We start from the raw sequence: 20,225 nt of genomic DNA on the forward strand, positions 1-20,225 counted from the left end.
TGAAGAAGACAGGAAACACAAAACGATCAAGCAAACACAAATGGTTAATATCACAGTGTAAAAATATTTAGTAAGCTCTCAGGTTCTGTTGAACTTAATGTAGTTACTCTTTGTATGTAGAGTTGTTCTCAAATCCTTCGTGAAGGAGCAGATGAATATTGGAATTTTAAAAATGAAACAAAGCTTTACAAACAGAAGAAAGGTGTTAGTTTTTCAAGCATTCACATATTTAAAAGGGTATTCAAATGTCACTCTTCCAGTCTCATTATTTCAGCTAAATCCACAGAGCTGATAAAAATGAATCTAAGTGCTCCCACCAGAAAGGGAGGTCCTAAATTGCATATGCAGTTCTTCCAAAGAAGTGGCCAAAAGATGATGATACGAATGTTGGCTCATCAACCTCTGCAGTGGACTGAGGTATGAAATCAAAACAGCTTGACCATAGCTTAGGAAAATGTATCTAAATGAAAAGATCCACAGTCTTATCAAATAAAGAAGTAGTAAGTAAGCACTAGAATTTAACCTATTATGAACTAACTCTGCTTTCAAATATTATCACACAAAAAGGCAACCCTAAAATCAGATTTTGAATTTCTAACCGCCAGTGTGATGGTGTTTGGAAATGGGGCCTCTAGGAGGTAATTAGCTTGTGAGGTTAGAGAAGGAGGAAGGGAGAAGAGGAGGAGGATGAGGGAGAGGGAGAGTGCAAAGGGGAGAAGAAAGAACAAGAAGAGGGAGAAGAAGAGAGGAGAAGGGGGGGGAGGAGGGAGGAGGAGGTAAGAGAGGAAGAGGAAGGAGAAGGAGATGACAGTGATTTAAGAGAGCATTCTCTCTCTCTCTCCCCCCCCGTCTCTCTCTCCCCCTCTCTTTCTGTCTCCCTCTCTCTCTGTCTCCCTCTCTCTCCCTCTGCCCCTCTCTCCTCCTCTCTGCTATATGAAGATATAAGAGCACAGCAGCCTGAAAGCCAAGATCAGAGCCCTCACATGAACTGAATCTACTGGCACCTTGATCTTAACTTTCTAGCCTCCAGAACTATGAGCAATAAATTTCTGTTATTTAAGCCACCTAGTCTACGGTACTTTGTTAAAGCAGCCTGAGTTGAGTAAGACAACCCCCTTTTGACTTGCAAGTTGCTGAAGCATGGTTATGTAGCCGGGATTTCTTCAGAGGCAAACTGATTGTAATGCTGTGGCATGTTCCCTCTGCGGTGCAGGGCTCACCACTTTCTGCCAAGTGAGAGGCAATTCCAAAGAAACCATGAGTGTACTTGACTTGAGTCTCCCGGAGATTGGGAGAGTGGTTATGGATACCTGATTCATGCCTGTAAAAGTGTAAAGCTTGGTGACTGTCAGCTGAATGGAGTTGCCTATGACAGCAGAGCCTAGACTGATGTTCTGGAAATGACCTCCACTTTCAGAGATTAGAAGGACAGAGGTGCATTTTTTTTTTTTTTTTTTTCCTGAGCCTTATGTGGACTTTACAGAAGGGAGTCAGGTTTAGGTCATCCTGAAGTGGACACCAGCCAAGAGTCCTGGGGTAGATATCTTTGGGGATAAGGTGATCTTATGGAGGATATTGTGGGGTGAACTACTGAAATACAGAGCTAAGGGGAGCTATAGAAACATCATTCAGAAAAGACATGATGCGTGCCGTAGGATTGCAACTGAGAGATTCCCAGCAAAGGAATATGAAAATTCCTCAAAAGCCTCTCAAAAGAGAAAAATATAGCATTTCGGCATCAGAATCCACAGGGCATCAATATTAAGTTATACCCATATCAGTCGAGTGAGACCTACTATTTACTTTTCCTTTGTCTCCCTACTCTAACCTGGGGGATCAAGAGGCAGTATTGTAAATGAAGGTAAAAGACTAGAAGAACCAGAGAGTAAAGAAGTTAACTATACCCCAGTCCATATAGGGGTACTGAGCCAGTGTCAGCCCTGAGCTGGGAGGGTAGAGAAATTTTCAGCCGGATGAATGAGTCATTACATTTAACTAGACTGTTTTTTGAAATACCAAAAGGCAAGTTTAAAAAGCAGAAGAGAAGAAAGATGTTAAACAGATTGTTTGAATGGGCCTTGGTGAGAAAGAATCTGTGGACTTTCTACTCACAACCCACCAGGACCAATCTATGCACTCAACCAGATACAAATACCAAAAGTGTTTCTCCCCAGAACAATTAGTACTATATTTTAAAATAAAGAGCTGTAAAAATGCACATGATACATTGTCAGGCACAAGCAGATGATTTCCATTCAAATTAACAAACATTATTTCTGCTCATGATTTGTTGTCATTGTTCTTTGCAGCAATTAGTCCCAATCCAAAGAGAGGTTGTAAGTAGCCTGGCAACCAAGAGCAGCACCCTGAAGACTTGATTGCTAGATGTAGCAATCCCTATAACTGCTAACTAGAGGCCAGCCTTTACTTCTTGATACTTCTGTTTCCACGTTTTCATATTGGTAATGAAAACCTCTAGAATATAATTCCCCCCACTTCCCCACATAAAGCAAGGAGGTTTCTCTTTTTATCTCTCTATGCCTAGTGCCAAGAACAGTGCCCGGGGAGATACTCAATAAATATTGAATGGATGCCTTTCCTGCCTAGCTCCAGGAATACTGTGAAGATAAGATGAGGTGGTAGACATGACAACATGTTTTTTAAGCACGACACCAAAGCAGAGATACACACAAAGTATCATTACACAAGACAGAAATGCTCTGAAATGTCCAGATGCCATTCTTTTCCAAGCAGATTCAATGTCTGTAATCATTCAACTGCAATTTATTAAGTGTCTAACATGCTAAATTGTTTACTTTGACGTTTTCATTCCAGTACTACACATGCCATAAATGAAAGCCTATTGAAAGGAACCAAAGAGGTAAAGAAAAAGAAATTTTGGAACAAAAAAAAAAAAAATGTCGTCCTAAGAATAGAATAAAAGGGATTTGGGAATAACTCTCATGCTACAAAATGAGGAAAGGTGCCAGAAGACCTGGTTGTTATAGGCATCTAAAAATGATGCTGACAATAATGTAATTCAAGATCAGTGGACTGGCAGACTAGCATAATATACAAGGAAGCGCAGATGCTGGGGCTTCATTGATCACTGAAATGCCACCTGCTAAAATGCCAGAAGGAAGACATAATTAAAATTATGTAATCCAAGGAAGAGCTTTTTTTTCCACCTTGAAACTTTCAGAAGTATTGTCTACATTAGTGTGTTTGTGTGTGAGGGGGGAGGCGGGGGGGGGGGGGGGATTTCCAAAATGATGAAGCAAAAATAGTTTACAAGCCATATTTAGATTGAGGCAAGTCTGTAAGTCCTAGGGCTGTCTCATCCCCTCTCATATTTCTGTAACTGACAATGAGAATGTATACTTTTTGTAATAGTCATTGCCTTTTATAGCCAACAGGGTTCTTGTGAGGGATTATAGAATTATAACAATAATAGAAGACTTGCATATACCATACCTGATTTCCAGCAGCAGACAGACAATAACATTTGAAAGTATCCCGTTTAGATTCTGTGCCTTGGGGCGAGCATAGGAGGAGAAAGAGAATTTTTTTCCCCATCATTTTGAAGTCAACATTGTATTTTAACCAAATGCACACACATATGCCTGCACTTCTTTCCCCAGCTGCTCCTTCTGGTTAATTTGTTTACTCTGACAAGCTATATCTTGCCAGTGGTTTTATCAGCCTCTCCTGCTACTATAAATCTACCCTATTACCTCATACGCAGCAGTAAATAATTTGTATTTGTGACTGTAAACAGTGCTGGCAACCTCTCTGGATGATGGGCACTTGACAGAGCCTGCAGAATCTTTGTTCATAGCAGACAGAACTCTGCTGTTTGTGTCCTGTATTGACTGCAAATCTAAAAATGTGAGCTTTACACATTCCTTTGGCAGTTGCCGTTTACTACTTTAATGTTGAAGGATAACTTCTTTGGTTGTTATTTTGTGTGTGACTTATACTTTTGTCATATTTTTATTGAATGATGCAGTGACAAGTGACATAAAATAATCAAGAGATTCTGTACCACGGAGTATTAAAAAATGAATCCCAGCAAAGGAAAAAAAAACTACACCTATTTTTAAAAAGCATTTATCTCAAGTAATGGGTTTTAAAGGATTAATAAGAGTGTAGTAATATAGTTGAGAAAAAATTACTTTTTCATACATCTCCAGATGATATGTAATTCTCCAATTGCAAGCTGTGCAGACCACTGCTAGATTTGGCTTATCAGAATTAACTCCTTGGCAAATTAGTGTGGGAATAAGAGAATTGTTATGCTCCACATTCTTTTTAATGTGATATTCAGTGCCAGTTTTTCTCAGGTTCTTTTTTTCTTTTCATTTTTCATTTATGCACACAAATACATATTTGTATCTGAATATCAGGCTATAATGATTTATTGCCTTTGTGCATGACTTATACACTGATTTTGTAATTATGAGCACAGGAGATGCATGTGCGAAACCAGAGGCACTCAGAAACCAGTGTCCATTAAATTTAAATGAAATCAAAATTCCTACTTAAAAGTTGAACTGAAAAAAAATATTCTGACATCAGGCATAATATACCATTTTTTGCTGCTTTAAAGCACCTTTTTTTCATTCCCTCAGCAATTTTTCAAGCTAAGACACGTAACCTATAACCTTCAAAGAAACAATCCAAGGATTATTTGCTATGACTTGGGAGAAAAATATTCTCCATATACAATGCACATCTTAAACCAATAGAATAAGAGGAAAGAAATTTGAGCTGCCATTGAATGTGATCTCCAGTTATTACCAGGATGATACATTGGATTCTTTGCCACTACAGAAGGACTCTCCTGAAAAATTTTGTTCAGAGTTCATTGGCTCACCGGAAATTTGAAACTTGAGGGGCACTCAGAATTTATCATTCCTTTTTTTTTTTTTTTTTGAGACGGAGTCTTGCTCTGTCGCCCAGGCTGGAGTGAAGTGGCACAATCTTGGCTCACTGCAACCTCCACCTCCTGGGTTCAGGCAGTTCTCCTGGCTCAGCCTCTCAAGTAGCTGGGATTACAGGCGCCCGCCACCATGCCTGGCTTATTTTTGTATTTTTAGTAGAGATGGACTTTCATCCATTTTGAGGAGGCTAAACTCAAACTCTTGACCTCAGGTGATCCACCCACCTTGGCCCCCGAAAAGTGCTGGGATTACAGGCATGACCAATTTATAATGGACACAGTGAAGAAGTGTCTGTTGTATATACCTTTTTGTTCCTACTACCCAGCACATTGCCTGGAACATAAACACTCTTAATAATTAATAAATAAGTGGGTGGATAAATAAATGCGAATAGTGGCCTATGTAACCTGACAAATTTACACAGGAAGTGACAGAGTTCTCAGGGATGCGCATGCACTGCTGATAAGTGTATAAACTGGCAAAAACCACTCTGCAAAATGATGTAGCATTATCAAGTTAAGTTGAAGATGCATATACCCTGTAACCTTGCATTGCACCCATAGGTGTGTGTGTGTGTGTATATATATATCCTAGAGAAAATCATACTTATGTGCTACAGAATATATATGTTCATTGCAACATTGTTTTAATATATACCAAGCTGGATTCAACCTAAATGTTCCCCAACAGCAAAATGGATAAGTTGTGGTATGCCATAGAGTAGAATATTATATAGCAATGAAAGTTAAAGAACCACTATGGCTCAACTTTTCAGACATTATATTGAGCAAAACTGAAAAGTACAAAGGGATACACAATATGATTTCATGTATCCAAAGCTCACAAATAGGCAAAACTAAATTATTATTTAGGTAAGTTATACAGAAGCAGCAAGCTTAAGATAATAAGGAAATTAGTACTCGGAAGTGAGAACAGTGGTTACCCCTATCAGAAAGAAACAGAGCTGTGGCTGTGGAAGGTTGTGTGGGGTGAGGAGGGGATCTGCTTGTTGGTGATGTTCTATTGTTTGACTTGATTGATTGCTACGCTAGTGACCACTTTAAAATTTGTGATTAAGCTCTCTATGAAGGTTTCATATACTCTTATATAAATACAACATATTTTACATTAAAAAGATAAATGGAAAGTTTAACTTATACTTAACAGAATCTATTTAAAGCAGTGGGAAATTGTATTTCTCATGAACTACCTGGACAAGGCATTGTTGGCAAAAAGTAGCAGATCACTAATAACTTTCTCTTGATAATTCATACTGTACTATCAAGTCCTTGTGATCACCTTTAATGTTGGAATAATAAACTATTAATGTAATCAGTCAGGTAGTCCCAACTCTTTATGTCACTATCCAGATGAGGCCACTGAGACCAAAAGGACTTGGTTAAATTTACATCAATCTGAGTGTTAAAGATCAGAAATGCCTACCTTGTCTCTCTCTCTAATACTATGACATGTTATTCCTAAATTTCTCTCTGGTCAGTGATGTTATAGGAAAAATGTTCACCACTCATTGGATGCCTGACTCCAGGTTTCTTCCACTTGAGGCCACGTGGCTGTGTATCTTGCAGTATTTCTTATTTTCTGAACTTTGTTCCCTCTGTTTTCTAGCCACAGTACCGTGAATAGGATAAGGTTGTGGCTTAATGGTATTTATTGATTCTACCATGAACTAAATTGTGTGCAAAATAAATAAGATGAAAAATAAGATGTTTTTGCACAGATGGCATTCAGGTGGAAAGTTTGGTGAAAGACTGAGGTTGGTGCAGAAGTTCTTGAACAACAACAGAAGCCCATTAGACTACCAAGAACCTGAGATTACGATAATAGATTGAGATGAGGTCCTACAACCTGCCTTCTTGACAAGCACTCGTAAGATTCTGATACCACGGGCCAAAAGAAACACAAATTGGGTGGTATAATTGATGTGGAAAAGAGTGGGTTTAGAAATCCCTTATGAACAAAAAGTTTCTCAGTCTCTAAGTTATTGGAAGTTTTATCAGAGATTTCTTCTATGAAGTTACAGATTGACCTTAATAAGAAGAATTTAGCTTTTTCTTTTTAGGGTGAATTTTGACTTATTTTTGATCTATAAAAAAGTATATGACCTTATACATGTTAATATTTATAAAAGGTTCATACCATGGAAACTACCAACAAAAGATTTCATTTTTCATGACCATAGCTCCTTCGAAGTTTGTAAATGTATAAGACAGTTAGGCCTAAAATTTTTAGCCACTTTGGATACTTTCTTTTTTTTTTTTTTTTTGAGACGGAGTCTCGCTCTGTCACCCAGGCTGGAGTGCAGTGGCTGGATCTCAGCTCACTGCAAGCTCCACCTCCCAGGTTTATGCCATTCTCCTGCCTCAGCCTCCCGAGTAGCTGGGACTACAGGCGCCCGCCACCTCACCCGGCTAGTTTTTTGTATTTTTTAGTAGAGACGGGGTTTCACCGTGTTAGCCAGGATGGTCTCGATCTCCTGACCTCGTGATCCGCCCGTCTCGGCCTCCCAAAGTGCTGGGATTACAGGCTTGAGCCACCACGCCCGGCCGGATACTTTCATATAGTCTTTATATAACATTATTTAGAGACAGAATTTTATTCTGTTTTCCAGGCTGGAGTACAGTGGCATGATCCCGGTTGACTGCAGCCTCAAATCCCTGTGCTCAAGTGATCCTCCCCTCTCAGCCTCCTGAATAGTGAGGAGTACAGGCGGACACCTCACCCAGCTAATTTTTTAAATGTTTGTAGAGATGGAGTTTTGCTATGTTGCCCAGGCCAGTCTCAAACTCCTGGACTCAAGCAATCTTCCAATCTCAGCCTCCCACTGGTCATTCTTTGGTTTCTCTCATCTCTTCCTTGCACCGTGTTTCTCACAACTTTTGCCCACAAATACCCTTCTGCCTTATTTTTCCCTTTTCCACAAAACTCTCTAAGTTATTTTAAAGATGTAGATATTTGGAAAACAAAAGCAAGAAATATTTGCAAGCTATTCCTCTTCTCTGCCATGCCCTATGTCTCTCCTAATGTAATAAAGTACAGAGTCTGCTACTTGCTAGAATGAATGAGAGGGAAACAGAAAAACATTGAGAAGAAAAACATTGGATTTTTGCCACTAAGTGTTATCCAGCCACACATAAATACAGATAATACTGTGGGATAAAAAAGAAAATGAATTAATGATTAGAGACACAAGGAAATAAGGATAGGCACACAACATGGAACTAGAAATAAAATTAGCACTTTTAAACAGGATCTTACATAACTGTGAGAGGTAGACAGAAAATTTGGTTTTGAATAAGAGCAAAACATACAGCTGTGAATCCTCATGAGAGAAAAGTATATCCCTTACTCGGGAGGCCCTGTGGCATGCCAGAATTTTTTTCTGCCATTCCTAATTCAACAGAATACTGGTGTTAAGTGGACAAGATCCCACGGCAGCTTACACCAGTTATTCCTGCACTTTGCGGGGCTGAAGTGAGAGGATCACTTGAGGTCAAGAGTTTGAGACCAGCCTGGCCAACATGGTGAAACCTCGTCTCTACTAAAAATACAAAAAATTAGCCAGGCATGGTGGTAGGCACCTGTAATCCCAGCTCCTTGGGAGGCTGAGGCGGGAGAATTGCTTGAACCTGGGAGGCAGAGGTTACAGTGAGCCGAGATTGCCCCACTGCACTCTAGCCTGGGTGACAGAGTGAGACTGCATCAAAAAGAAAAAATTGGACATGATCCAGACAACAATTCTTTTGTATATTAAACATAAGCAAAGGTGACATTTACTTATTTTTATTGTTGTTTGAGTTTCATGGCTGCTCCTTAGAGTATTTCACACACAATACAAGCTGAGAGTGTAATACTAAAGGACTATTGAGAATCAGGCAATTTTATAAGAGGCCAAAATAATCGGATGCAAGAACACAACTCTAAGTAATAAATATATTTATCGACATGCCATCTTATTCTAAAGGAGATTCGAGGAGGTTACACAAATACACTACAATAAAGAAATGTTTTAAAAATTGGAGGATGTATGGGGGCAGAAGCTTTTGGAAAGTAGAATTAGAATAAAGCCAAGGTTAATATTAGCATGCTAAAATTTATTAGCTGAAAATTTCTGAGTTTCCTAGTGAAGAAACCAGATGGAAACAAACATTTTAAACACTCTAGTGTCCAAAAGATAAAAAGAACCAAGTATCTAGAGAAACATAGCTTAAGACATGAGAAATTTTACCTCTGGGACAGAAAGGGTAAATTATCTCAAATAGTGAAAAATGTTTTTTTATTTAAAAGAAAAAATAAACACAGTGGCCATATGAGTTTCTGATAAAAGCAAGCACAGTGTTGTAATTTAAAAAGCGAAGCCTTTGAGGATGAAGAGACTAGATTTGGATTTCAGGCCTGTCACTTCCACCTGTGTGACCTCAGCTGAGTTTCCTCCAAGGGCCTCAGTTTCCCCTTCTGAAGAATAAAAGTACCAATGTCATAGGGATGTGAGGCGTACATAATTCCTATAAAGAACAATGCTGAGCAATGCCAAGTGACAAATTTATGTTTGCCTCTAATGTTATCATTATTCTTCATGATCATTTATTTAAAATAGATTTATCAAACACTTGCTGTATGCAAGATGCCATTCTAAACACTGGATATACAACAGTGAACAAAACAGATCAAAATCCCTACACACAGAGAGCTTTATTAGGCTAGGGAGAGGCAGGCAACAGACAAAATATATAAGTAAAATGCACAGTATGATAGGATATCTTTAAATGCTGTGGGAAGAAAAATCAGAAATGAGGATAAACAGTGCTAAGGTCAGTGGTCTCAGTTTTAAATAAGGTAGCTGAAGGAGGTCTCTTCTGAATGGGTTAGAGAATAGGCATGAGGCTATTTGGAGGAAGACACTTCAGAGAGAGGGAGCAGAATGGACTGTTTATGATTGTCTAAGGAACCACATGGGGACCAGTTTGGCTGAAGTAAGGGAGTTAGGAGGAGAGTGATAGATGAAGTCAAGGAGTTAATGAGGAACGAGACCCAGAAGGACCTTGTAAACACCTTATGGCCTTCTGAATGACATGGGAGTCACTGAAGAATTAGAGTAGAGGCAGGATATGGTCTGACTTTTAATGACATACATTAATTTTTCAGTTGAGAACTGGCTGTGTGTTAGGGATGGGGAAGAGTCAAAGGAAATCAGGACGCTTCCAGGTGAGTAGTAATAGGAGCTCGTATCATGGTAGTAGCAGTAGAAGTGGTGAAAGATGGTCAGTATCTGGAGTGTTTTGAAGTTAGAGTCAACAAGCTGCAATGGAGGATTCCGTGTTGGATGTCAGAGGTAAAAAAGAGGAAGTGATGGCCCCAAAGCTTTTGGTTTGAGCGAAGAGAAGAATGCAGTTGATACTAACTAGATGAGGTAAGAGGGGAACTATGGGAAGATTGTAGGAGCCAGTTTCAGGGAAATTAATATTGGCATCAACATTATCATCAATATTATCAATAGTAGTACTATTTTCTTCTGAGCAAAAGTGATGGCATACCCCCAAATTATGATCCAGAGAAAGCACTTCAATGAGGATCTTAGAGAATGCAGTATACGTGTGCATCTTATTGGTGGCCTAACTAAAGCAAGGATAAAATTTAGGTTATTAGGAGGAATAAATGAACTGCTTATCCTTCAGGCAGTCTCCCGTATTATTTCTTATAACTGCAGTTTTTATATTTGGACAACAGAGAATTTTTTGGCATGAAACTGTAATGTCCTTTATGCTGCTGCCTAGGGAAAATCCATGTGCTTTGATAGTCAATTGAGTGGATAGTACAATTAATTATCCACAATGAAAATGAAAGAAACAGTCTCAGTTGAATAATCACCCGACCTTCACATAGAATAAAGTGAAGTAGTAAATGGTCAGATTAAATATTTTCCTCGGAAAACAATACTTAGGTAAGTGGGAACATAAAAGCCCTGAAATTATTTTCCATGGAGCAATGCTCTAATAATTTTAGCCTGGCAAAATTTCAGAGAACCGTTACCAATCAGTGGCCATAGAAAAATTTCAGTAACGGAGCCATGAGAGTTTTAATTTTAAAGTAGTATAACTTCTTGATTAATTCTTCAGGAATGATTAAATGACAAAAATACATCTCAGAATAGCTAAGTGGGTTAACTTTTTCTATAAGATACCATGTTGACATGACAATTTAGTGTTGGAAAAATATCTCCCCCAAATAGGTATGTTTTGTTTTTAGAATATTAGTCCCTAATTCATTTTTCTTGACAGTAATTGGACATCGTGTCTGTCTATTGAGACTTCTCCTGCTTTAAAATTGTCAACATTCTATTTACTGTGATGGAGGTGCATGCATGCAAATCAACCAAAATCAGTTAAAATCATTAGGATACTTGTTTTAAAAGGATGGGCAGAGCATCCTGCTCTTTCAGACCACTTAAAATTATTACCTGAAATTTGGACAGTTTTCTTGGAAAACAGGATAGCTTGGAATTGGTGGGAAGGGGATCATCCCCCTCTATTCTAAGAAAAAATACCTAGAAAATATAAAAATAGGAGAGAATCCACAACACAACACTGGAAACTCCAGAATAAAGCCTCAAAACTACCACTAACTTAAAATGCTTTCTGCTCGAATAAGTGGAGTTGGAGCATGAATAAAGAATTTACTCTTAAATCACGGGCCTAGAAGAGAAGGATTGTCCCATAGGAGTATGCAATAGATGACCCTGGGGGTCATAAGCCTTGCTGAGCTTGGAAGAGTGAACTGTGAGGCTGATGAGGCAAACTCTACATAGGATCCTATTGAGCCAGCAGAGATCTTGTACACTGCAGGGGCACCGGATCTGGGGACTCAGAAAAGTAAAGGAGCAGGAAATCTGCAGTAATGATGACTGCAGAGAGTTGGCTGAACACTCTAGTGACTTCCAAGATGAAATTGAATTGGGACACCAATGGCTGTTGATCTGGAATAATAGCATTCTGATACTGAGTGGGAGGTTTTGTTGACTGAAAAGTTAATAAGATTGGTCCAAAGAAATAAGACAATTTGTTCCAGGTCTCACCAAATCTAGCCACTGATCCAGAGGTTTCTGCAAAGACAGGGAAGAAGGCATACAGAGGCAAAGTTGGCCTGCTGGGATCATTCATTGCCTTAGCAGCTCCACTCACTCGTCTTACTATGTCAATACATGAGAAACAAGTCCTCTAGATTGGGCTTTAAAATAACTTCTCTAACAGCATGAAAGTAGAAAATGAGGAAGCCCACAAAGAATCCCCTGCGCTATTTTTGTGGAGCACTATCAGGTATAGATAGTCCTCCACCTTTGAAAAAATGTTAAACAGGAAACTCAAAGTGGAGCCTATGAAAAGATTTTACAATAAAATGGATAATAAAGTATTCAAAAGGCAGAGGAAAAACATTATTTTAAAGTAGACTTTATTTTGTAGAGCAGTTTTAGGTTCACAGCCAAATTGAACAGGAGGTACCCAGAGTTCCTGCATAGCCTGGTCCCCACACATGCATAGATAACCTCCCCGTTATCAACATCTTTCAGCAGAGTGGTACATCTATTACAATTGATGAACACATGAATATCACCCAGAGTCCATGGTTTACATTAGAGCTCACTCTTGGTATGGTACATTCCAGAGGTTTGGACAAATGTATAATGATATGTATCTAGCACTGTAGTGTCATAAAGAGTAGTTTCACTGCCCTAAAAATACCTCTGTGCTTGAATAGTCGTATTCATCCCTTCTTTTCCCCAACTCCTGGAAACCACTAATGGCTTTACTGCCTCCATAGTTTTCCCTTTTCCAGGATGTCGTATACTTGGAATCATACAGTATGTAGCCCTTTCAGGTTGGCTTTTTTCACCTAGTAATATACATTTAAGTTTCCTCCATGTCTTTTCATGGCCTGATAGCTCATTTCTTTTTAGCACTCTGTGTTATTCCATTATCTGGACGTACCATAGTTTATCTATCTGTGAACTTACTGAAGGACATCTTAATTGCTTCCACATTTTGGCAATTATGGTAAAGCTGCTATAAACATCCAAAAACGTGTTTTTTAAAAAATTAATGTGTGGCAAAAAGTTCCAGATTCTATCTGCTTCGTCTTTTTGACAGAGGAAGAAAACGTAGACTACATAGGACAGGAGTTGAAAGGTTAAAAAAACAGAGATTATTAAAATGGAGCCCTCTCAGAGATCAATAATATAAGAAACTAAGATTCTGAAGTTATGGAAGAAATTTCAAAATGTTTTAAAAGTGATTAAGAGCAAAAACTACACAACAGAAAATTAAAGAGTGTATAGATTTCAGAATGCAGATAATAGCATTTATCTGAACAGAAAGAAAAGTGTGATATGGAAAATAACAAAGAATTCCTGAAGAAAACAGAACAAATTAAACAAAAATTCTTTTAAAACATGTAATAGGCCAGGTGAGGTGGATCACACCCGTAGTTACAGCACTTGGGGAGGCTGAGGTGGGAAGAGATTGCTTAAGCCCAGGAATTCGAGTTTACAATGAGGTATGATCATGCCACTGCCCTCCAACCTGGGTAACGGCAAGATTCTATCTCAAGTAAATAAGTAAATAAATAAAACAACCATGTAATGGAAAGAAACATGTCAAAGCGTAAAGATATAATTTGGCACATCACAAAATTTATAAAATTAATTTTAAAAGACCAAGACATAGATATAGTCAACATACTGAAATTTAAGCAAAAAGAATCTTAACATTTTGGCAGGAAATAGTGAATAAATAAAACTGCTTGCCAGGAAAACCATATATTCTTAGATCTCTTTCACAGTTGTAGAAAAGAATAAATAACTAGCTTTCCATCCCACATTTGTTCTACAAGAGAAATTTTCAGATATGTACAAAAGTAGGAAGACTTCCACATCCACCTAAATATACCCATTCCCCAGTTTCAACAGTTATTGACTCGTTGCCAACTAGTTTCATATATATCTCTACCCACTCTCCCACCCCCCAATCTTGTAAGCAATTCTAAGACACTGTATCATTTCATTCATAATTATTTCAATATAGCTCTCTAAAATGTAAGGACTCTGTAAAAAAAAAAAAAAAAAAAAAAAACAAAAAACAACACACATAACTACAAACCATTACTATACCTAAAATACACTTCTGTAATATTATTAAATAGCCAATTAGAGTATAAATCGTCCTCAGTTTATATGTTAACTTCTGGCTTACTCAAATCAGCATTCCAAATATATTCACAAATTGTTTAGTTGATATGTCTCTAAAGCATAACTTAATCTATGATCGACCCCTCCCATTATTTTTTCCCTTCATCTTATTTGTTGAAGAAATCGTTATTTCTAGAGTTAAAGAGCCAATGCTGTAATTTAAAAATTCTAACTTGGTCAACTCGTCATGTGTTTGTTCATGAAATTAGAAAATGTGTCACCCATGTATCTCTCCTGAAAAGCAAGGAAACAAAACATATGTAAATAAAGAATCTCAAAGTGGAAATGTTGTGATATAGAACTGGCAATGAAAATAGGATTAAGTCTTAAAATTATAATGTAACTTACAAAATAGAATGAAAATACTGGGGCTGGTTCTTAAAGATACATAATGTAAGCGTCCATAATCCTTAATGATTTTGATAAAACCATATTATTAAACTGATTTTTTCATACTAAGTGGTCAACACCTTCCTTATTCTTGAAGTGAATAACTTAAAAAAACAAAGTTTAAGAAGCTGAAGACATTTTAAGAAAGATACATACATTTTTTAGGCTTTTCAACAACCTTTAATACATAATCACAAGTACAAATATATTGAAGAGGGTTTATCTACTTGTTTATTACTTCTTACCAAATTCTGGACTCAACATTTCCAAGAACATTATATCTTTATTCTAACAGTTTTTTTTTTTTTTCAATAATAGGTCACTGAGCACTCGTCTGAATTTGTTGCTCAATTGAATGCTAAAGGATTATAGAGTATCTTCCCAGTATGAATATTCTGATGTGAACTCCAGCTGCAGTCTTTTCCACTTTGACTTTAGGATTGGTATACTCTCAATAGGGGACCTCTAATGTTGACTGAGAAATGGGTGATTATTAAAGACATATCTTCATTCTGTACATCAGGTGTTTTATAAAGTGTGAATCCTGCCATGTTCGATAAGTGCTGCTCTATGGATAACGGAATTCCAATGAATTCAGTGAATTGCTTCTCCAGAGTGAATCATATGGTGTTCCCCAAGAACCATTCCTGGTAAAGCAAACTTATATAGGAGACAAAGCCTCTGTAATCAATGTGGAAGAGGCTTTAATAAGCAATCATTCTTTAAGTGATGTAGTGAATTCACACTGAAGAGAAACAGGAGTCTTATCTATGTGGGAAAGCTATGTGCTTAGACAACATGAGAAAATGTACTGAATGTGGGAGATCCTTCAACCTCAATGTTTACCTTGATACAATCAGAGAACTCACGAGAAGTAGAATCTCTGTGGAGGGTCCTTCAGTCATCATGCATTCCCTAAAGTACCTGAACACAGTCATACTGAGTAGAAATCATTTGAATGTCATCTACATAGAATAGCCTTTAATGCATATTCTATCCTTAGACAACATTTCAGAGACTTCACACTGGAGAGAAACCCTATAAATGTGATAAGTATGGAAGAGCCTTTATTCAGAGTGTGCACCTATATTGACACTAGACTAGAAAATGTACAGGGGGAAAACTATGTAAATGTAATGAATGTGGGAAAGACTTCAGCCAGAGAACTAACCTTTAGTCATACCAGAGCACATGGTTGTGAACTCTGTAATTGTTGTGGAAAGGCCTTCATTGATAATTTGTCCTTGAAAATACTTGAACAAATTAACATTGGAGAGCAACTCCAGTATTGTCCATCACTGTGGAGGAGCCTTCAGAAAGATCCAGACTCAGTGTGTACAAGAAAATTCTTAGCTAGAATAACACCTAAAATAGGAAAAAGGGCAGAAAAGCCTTTACATAGACATGTGTGCTTTGGAAACATATACTTGCAAAAAACAACAACAACAACAACAACAACAACAAAACAAAACAAAAAAACAGAAATGTATGCTTTTAAAATATTGGGAGTTAGGATGTGGGGAGAAATCACAAGAACCTTGGACTCCAAAAATATTTATTCTTAGATGTATATCTGGGAAATGTAAGACTCTTAGTTTTGCAGTCTTACTCTACCTGGGCAAACAAGAGGAGACTGACTGTGTGGCATCTAGTTTAATAAGAGCAAGATAATAAGCTCTAAGTTACATAGACGACTTTAAAATGTTTCCAGTGGATTAAATTTGTTGTCTAATCTATCGTTGTTAATTTTGAGTTTAATTTCATTATGATTAAGGAATGTTGCCTGTTTCTATTCTACTTTTTAGAATTGATTGAGTTTAATTGACATCCTTATAAGAGATTGAGTTTTATAAATGTCTCATAATTGCTTGAAGAAGAACATTTAGTCCCTATTTGGTGGGTATGAATTTCTCTGTCTTTCTGTCTTGATCTCTGCTTTTCTCCATCTCTGCCCTGCACACACACACACACACACACACACACACGTCCAAGTTACTATTATCTCCCTTCTTGACTACTGCAGTCGATCTGAACTAATCCCTCTGCCCAACATATGACCCCCTGTGACCCTCATCTAATGGTGAGAATAATCTTTTTGAAAACAACTCATGGAACTTCACTTCTCTGCTCAAAACCTTTATTTTGAAAGTAGATTCAAAGTGCTCACCAAGGCCTAGAATGACAAGTACAATCTGGCCCTTGATGACGCTTCTGGCCTCTCCTGCTACATTTTACTTTTTGGAACTGCTCTACTCACACTGGCCTCCCTGTTCTTCCCTCAGCCTGCCAAGAAGAGTTCTACCTCAGGTCTTCTGCCTGCACCACCCCGCTCTCTACTGCACTCTTTCCCAGACGTATTAAAGACTTGCTCCCTCATTACTTTCAGGTTTCTATGAATACTTGTCCTTATTAAGGGGTCCTTCCTTAGACAACCAACCAAAAATAATACCTACCCATCCCCTTACCCTGATTGGATGTCTTCATTGCTGTTAGTTACCACCTGAAACACTATTAATTAACTCATTGACAAATTGTGTTTATTGCATGCCTCTCTCCATTGGGATGTAAACTACATTGTTATATCCCTAGATCCTGGAACAGTACATTTACTTAATATTTTTTCAACAAATGTGACCCACTCTCATCTCTTACTTTGTATATGGGTAAAATCCACACCACCCTAATACAACATATGGTGTGGGCTTCCAGTAATCATCTAGTTTGCTCATATCCTGCAGTCCCCCAGTTAGGAGGGTGATGGAATTCACTATAGTATAGTGCTCATTAGTTAAATAGCCTAACTACTACGTTCATAGTCAGAGGTATTATTTCTGAAATTTGTCCCTGAGGTTAGTGTCATGCTTTCTGGATATAGAACCTTGGCCATTTACACTATACAGACATAAATGGGCAGCTGAGATATGTTTCCCAAGGTGAAAAATTGGGAGGCGAGGAGCATTGTTAAAGTTCTTGTGGAATTATGGAGAAACACTCTCTATGCCCCTTTTTGCAGGGAAAGCACTTTCATTGAATTTCTTTTGGTGAGGGTCTTTCTGGAGATGGAAGGTGACAGCTCTGGATTTCTGAATTCGCACTAGGTGAAGCATTTTCCATACCAAAGTGTTCTGGAAATACTGTCCCTAACCGAGTCAGAAGCTCATTTAGTCTGGTAGGGTGAGTGTGTGTTATGGTCTTGGATGGGCTAAACTTAGGCCTGAAAGGTGAAATGTTCTGTCACTGCAAGTATGTTATTCCCTAGTTTCTGCCTACCCTATTTTGAAGACAAAGGTATATGCACACTAATTTCAATTCTTGCTGTTTAAATTGTCTTTAAGTTAAGCTTCCTGTGTGGGCAGAGTGTTCTGCTAGAAGCAGCAGGCACAAGTTTTCCATTTGGATCTGATAACTTCTGCAATTTTGAGGGTGGGGTAGAAATCACTGTCAAAATTAGTTTTAAAATTTGTGTCCCCTACAGATACCTAAAACATCATGTAATTTTCTCAGAATCAGGGAGGTACTCATGGAGTAAAGCCACTGTGTTCTCTGACCTTGAGCTGAAAGAACAATACCTTATTTATGAATTCACTACCCAAATGAAATTTTGAGGCTTCGAAATGGCCCTGGTTCATCTGTTCAAACAGCTTATAGCTTTTTCTCTTCCTCTTTGTCACTTGAAGTGATGGAAGCAATGCATATTTTTTCTACTGTCACATATTCATTAGCTACAGAAAATCCCCAAATGCTCAGCCATTCCTTCTTCAAGACTGTCTTATGTTGCCATTGAGTCCCAGATTACCTTGACTGTCATGAGAAACAGTTTCCATGACCTGAACTGGAGATATTCACATCTTCTCTGCTGATATCTGATCTATAATGGTCACTCGAAAATTAGAGTCTGTTAAGGTAGACCCATTGACCCCAGTGCCAATTCATTGTGTAACAAAATTTTAAAATGGCACTTTCTTCCTTTCTAGTGAGGCCAAAAAGAGTAGAAAGTAATAGTGGACAATTTCTATCATGTTCTAAAGTAGCATGCCACCTACACATCCTACAAAGGATGTTTTTAACATCCAGCTCTCTGGCCACCTATAAAAGATGACAGAAAAGATGATAAGGAATTCTTAATTAAAGAGATAATTTCTTTGTAAAAAGTTGTTGGAATGCTGTGGCATATCCCCACATAGATCACGAGAGGGGCGAGAGGGATACTTGCCCTCCAACCTCAAGTATTTTAAGAGAGGTTTCAAAGAGACCATTCAGAAAACAAGAAGTTTTCTCTGGGAGCTCAAGTGACATACTGTTGATTAGTGCCTGACATGCTTGGAAAACCAAAGGGCAGGAAATGGAGTGACTCATGTCAGCTCAGTAGAAGGCTGTGATTGGTGAATAACTGTTTTGACAAAGGTTGATTTTAAAGAACGCATGTTTCCTGTGGATATATGCAGAGAGAGAATTACTTAGGATTGTCTCACGGGGACTTTTCCTAAGAGTGCAACCTGGATATTTGGTGGAATTCCAAAAGAAAACTTTTTGGATGGACATAAATTGCTGAGAACCAAAATCTAAAGTGGTGGGGAATGGGGAGGAGGTCATCTCATAAGCATCCAGCTGGGAAATGCATCAGAGAATTTCAGTGATGGATCCCGAGCAACACGTGTTCTTCAGGGGCCCCACGAGGCAGACTGAGGAGAGAAATAATTAAGCATATACTGAGCTAGAAGAGTACTGATTCCAGCTTACAACTCTTTCATTTTAGGAATCTCTTCTCATCCTTACATTTCCCCACCACCTTTCAAACTTCTCAGAACATTGGCAGGCTAGTGATTGACACTGGGAGAAAGACAGCAGCTTCAGGTGTGGTCAGTAGAGAGTGACTATTTCCCCTTCTCCCATTGAAGTGTGTCCATCTATAGCGCATAGGAAGATTTTGTATTATCTAAAAGTGAGCAAATGAGAGATGGGCTCTGCCTGAGACTTTAGCCAAGGACAAAGAAAGGCCTGGCTCCACAGCATAAATGTTCAAAGGCAATCATGAGAAAGAACACAGTTGCCTTATTATTGCTTCTTTTTTCTTAACATCAAATGTTTGTTTGTTATTCAAATCTTGTATGTCCTAAGTAGAGTTTGCCTTCTCATTCTTTGATACCTGAAATAGTAGTAATAAATTTAGTAATATTGTTGTTCTGCAAATTTTCTTCTACACTAACAGATTTTGCTTTCTATACTTTAAAGTTATGTTGTCTGATTCATAAAGGCTTGTAGTTGTTATATCATCTTAAGCCACATTAATTCCTTTGAATCCCATTTTTCACATCAATATTGTCAACTGTTCTTTTTTTTTTTTTTTCTTTTTGAGGCAGAGTCTCGCTCTGCCGCCCAGGCTGGAGTGCAGTGGCCGGATCTCAGTTCACTGCAAGCTCCGCCTCCCGGGTTCACGCCATTCTCCTGCCTCAGCCTCCCGAGTAGCTGGGACTACAGGCACCCGCCACCTCGTCCGGCTAGTTTTTGTATTTTTAGTAGAGACGAGGTTTCACCATGTTAGCCAGGATGGTCTCGATCTCCTGACCTCGTGATCCGCCCGTCTCGGCCTCCCAAAGTGCTGGGATTACAGGCTTGAGCCACCGCGCCCGGCCTGT

This window comes from Piliocolobus tephrosceles, chromosome 11 (genome assembly GCF_002776525.5).
Source record: "Piliocolobus tephrosceles isolate RC106 chromosome 11, ASM277652v3, whole genome shotgun sequence".
NCBI lineage: Eukaryota > Metazoa > Chordata > Mammalia > Primates > Cercopithecidae > Piliocolobus > Piliocolobus tephrosceles.